The sequence below is a fragment of the Mirounga angustirostris genome, unplaced genomic scaffold, assembly GCF_029215605.1.
Source record: "Mirounga angustirostris isolate CCGP_5_RB_7025 unplaced genomic scaffold, mMirAng1.0.hap1 SCAF_13, whole genome shotgun sequence".
NCBI classification, from domain to species: Eukaryota; Metazoa; Chordata; class Mammalia; order Carnivora; family Phocidae; genus Mirounga; species Mirounga angustirostris.
In genome coordinates this window covers 54,420,320-54,424,698 of record NW_026991721.1, presented here as the reverse complement: position 1 = coordinate 54,424,698, position 4,379 = coordinate 54,420,320, and positions in this window count along the sequence as shown.

Genomic DNA, 4,379 nt, shown 5'->3' with positions numbered 1-4,379 from the left:
TCTATTGGTCTCACAGACTAACCCCAGTATAATGTGGGAGGGGAACACAAAAGGGTGTGGATACCAGGAGATATGGATCATTGGAAGCCATTTGGAAGCTGGTTACAAGTGGCCAGAGCAGTGGCTGGAACACAATAGGTACTTATTCATTAGTAGCTGCTATTATTCTCCCAGTGCTCACAGACTGTCTGGGACAAGATATGAACATGGAAAGATGAGAGAGCTTGGCAAAGTAGACTTGAATTGGGTGATGCTCAATTACATGGTAGAAGAGGGTGTGCTGGACGCGGGTGGAAACCAGGGCAGGCTCCCTGGCAGACGTGAAGACGCCAGGGGAGGCCAATCCAGAGAGGACACAGAGTAAGTATGGCAAGCACTGCTGGTTGCCTTCCCGCAGCCAAGTCCCTCTTCCTTGTTCCAGTAGCAAGGTGCCTAGTCACAGGGATAATCCAAACCATTCATGGAAATGCCTTCATCTTCACCAGCAAGTGGTCTGAGAGTGGACATGTGACCTCATTTTGGTCAATGAGATATAAGGGGATGGTCTGCTTGGAAAGATCCCCTCCTGGATAAGACATCGGCATGAGAGAAGAGCCTTTATGCTCCCATGGCCTTTCCTGCTGCTGGAGAAGACATGGTGCTTGGTGCCACATCAGCCATCTAGTGAGGCAGAGGAGTCTCTCTCAAAGCTTAAAATGGGAAAAGCCTAGGTCGTTAGACATGGTTGAGTCACCAGACAAACCTGGATCCACCTTCCTCTGGTCTCCTTGTTAAAGAAGCAAAAGGTTTAATGAAGCCTCTTAATCAGGTATACCCTCACATGCAATCTAACTGATTCAATAAGCAAAGTATTACAGTTCCCTCTGGAGTTATTTCCTTTTTCCAAGGAAGACAGAGTGGAAATGTAAACAAGAAAGTGACTTGCCCTGGGAGGCAGGAGTCCTTGGTCTAACCCCAGCTCTGCCTGTGAGCTGCTCTGTGATCTTGAGCAAGTACCTGCCCTTCTGGACCTCCAATAATTATAGCTAATATTTATTGACTGCTTACTGTGTGCCAAGCACTCCTCTAAGAGCTTCCTCTGCATTATCTTATTCAATCTTCGCATCAACTATTATTCTCTTTATTTTATGGATAAAGAGATGGAGGCCCAATATATTAGGTAATTTGCCCAAGGTTACACACGAAGTTAGTGCTTAGTGCTGGATCTCTGGATTCTGAATTCATGCTCGTCTCTCTCTAAAGCCCAGGCTCCCGACCATAGGGCTGTACTGCCTGGCAATAAAAGGAAGTCTCTGGACAAAATGACCTCTAAGGGCCTATCTGGCTCAAATATTCTTTGATTTGCTGTCCCATTTCTAGCTACATGATGAACAAACCAGCTTATCCTAGAGAAGAAAGAAATAAAGACTGTCTTTATCCATCTGAAAAGCTGTCATGTGAGTGGGAGATTAGACTTACTCAGTGTAGCTCAGAGGACATGAGCCAGACCGGTGTGGAGGCACTACAGGAAGAGAGTGCAGCTTACATAAGAGAGAACTTTCTATTTGCCATTCAGCAGGGGGTAGAGGTATGCACAGAGGTAATGACTCCCCTGTCATGAAGCTCATGCAAGCCTATGTTTGATAAACCTTTGACAGAAGTACTCCACTGAGTAGAGATGGGACTAAATGGCCTAAACATTGTGGAAGAAATTAAATGGAATAATATGCTTGAATACTCCTGGCACCATAATTGATACAAATAGTGGGAGTCAATAAACTAGGATTTCTTTTCCCTTTTGACACTCAGATTCTTGGATTTTAAGATTCTCTAATATGGACTTTTGGCTCTTTGGCTCTAGTATTCTACAGTTCTATAATTTTAACACACTGTGTTCTGCCCTGCTAAGATGCTATGGTTTTAATAGTCTAACTACCCATGGTTGTGTGGCTCTAGAAGCTGAGCAGTCTATGATTTTGTAACTTAATAGGCTCTAGCTTTAACAATCCAAGATTCAATAAAGTATCTCTCACCAGTTCCAGAAACACGAGGGAGTTGTTCCAAATGCTGTACTTCAGTGGCCTGGACATACATTAGGCTACTCCCTCTGCCCATCTTATCACTCCACTGCTATCCCCCCATCCCAGCCCCAGGCTCTCCATTCCAACTAACCCTCCTCCTTGATCTCTACACCATCCCCACTCTGCTATGTCCCCAAACACCAAGTAGGTACATTCACTCTCTATCTACTGGTGATTATTCATTGAACAAGGACCTTCTCTGTGCCTGGGCTTGTACTTACTCCAAAGGGGATATAGGGAATGAGAAGGCACGGTCATGATTCTCAGGAGGCCTAAGATCTAGGGACCAAAGTCTCTTGTTTTCCTATAAGCTCAGTTCAAGCTCATCTCTACCAGAAAATTTTCCTTGATTAACAATATCTAGGGCGAGGGGCGCCTGGGTGGCTCAGTCGTTAAGCATCTGCCTTCGGCTCAGGTCATGATCCCAGGGTCCTGGGATCGAGCCCCACGCCGGGCTCTCTGCTCAGCGGGAAGCCTGCTTCTTCCTCTCCCACTCCCCTGCTTGTGTTCCCTCTCTTGCTGTCTCTCTGTCAGATAAATAAATAAAATCTTTAAAAATATATATCTAGGGCGAATAACCTCAAACATGAGCATGGAGATCTGAGCCCTTTGGTTGGTTATTGTGCACATTTTAACTTATCTGTCCATCTTGTCTCCCTGATTATAATTGAGGTTTCCCGTAAATCAAGAACATGTCTCCTTAGTCAGACAGATTTTTTTCAGAGGAAGACCATGTCTTCCCCATCAGACTGGAGGCTCCATTTAGACATGGGCCATGCCTCCCTTAAAGCATACCTGAGTTAAAGACAGAGTGACATTCCTCTGCCGGATTAATAAATCCTCAAATGCAGTTCATGGCTCTATCACTGGACTGAGGATTTAATAAAAGCAGAAGTCACATCGCCCTTTAAGATGGGGAAGTCCCCAAGGCCAAGAACTGGGCTTCCACCCTCACACTGGGGTCCATCTCCCTGAAAGCAAAGGGTCTAGGGCTTTTCCTTCTGTTCTGTTTCTTCAATCTCAGCCGAGGGCTCTGGCCATAAGAAGGGATATTTTCCCTAAAGAAGATAAACAAATGAATGGAAAAGGGAAGATTCAGAAGGGAGAATAGGAACTCAAGCCTCTCCCCAACATGTCCAGACCTTTCCTTGCTGTATCCTGGGCCATCTCCTAAAAGCTGCCCTGCCTCTGCCCAGAGTGGTCCCCTCCCAGCTCCTCCCAGCAACTCAGAGCAGTAAGTGAAGATGTCAGCACCTTGGACAGCGCCCAACCCATTAGAGTTCTCAGAGCCCTCGGAAGCCAAGCTCTCGAACTCCCTTAGCCTCTGGGTGATGAATTTCCTCATTTCTCAATTTGATTAGAGCCCAGTAGATAACCAGAGCGCCTTGTTCCTTTCTCTTCTCTCTTCCTGATGAACATAATTAACTCCATCAGGCTGGGAATACTTGCTCTTAAATACTGCCTGCCCAGCCCCCACCCAGTAACACATAGTCAAAACATTTGGAAGACACAGGTTCCTTCCTGGGGAATGGAGATGGGAGAGGAAGCTCTTCCTGAGATATATAGGGGCTGTGACTGGAGACTGAAAAATTGTGGTTGGGTAAAAAAAAAAACCTTGAGCTGAAAGTCAGGAAATCCGTTCTGGCTTTGCCACTAATCTAGATATGATCTAGAACAAGTCACATGCCCTTTATGAGGCTATTTTTCCATTTATAAGATGAGGATATTGGGCTGGAGGATCTCAAATGCTGTGTTCAGTACTAAGATTCTATGCGGGGGTGGGGGGAGTTTTAAAACATAGAGGGAAAGAGACTTGCCTGAGGGCACATAGCAAGTTCATGGCAAAGCTGGTTTTGAATTCATGGCTCCTGACTTCTACTTCAGTGCTATTCCGCTTGCACAGAACTTCCCCCTTCTTCCATATTACAGAATTTCTTGCCTGGGGATGAGGCTGGGGAAGTCGAAGACAGCTGGGATTGAGTTTATTGGTGCCAACAAAAGAAAATAAAATTTAAGGTATGTGGAAATGCTGATGTCTCTGAAGAGAGCAGAGAACATAGTAGAAATAATTAAAATCAGGGGAAAAGGACCACCTGATAGAGACAGAAATTCAACCCCAAACTCAGAGAACCCCAGAAAGGTTTTGTTACTTCTCCAAGGCCATCCAGCAATGCAACCATAGAATCCTCTTAATGAGAAAGGGTACACTCTTATCCTGATTAAGTGTTGGGGGTATCCCTCTTAGAGAAGGGAAAATATTAATCACCAAGTATGTATTAAGTTACTAAAGTGTGCCCAGTTCTGTACTAAGTACTTTAG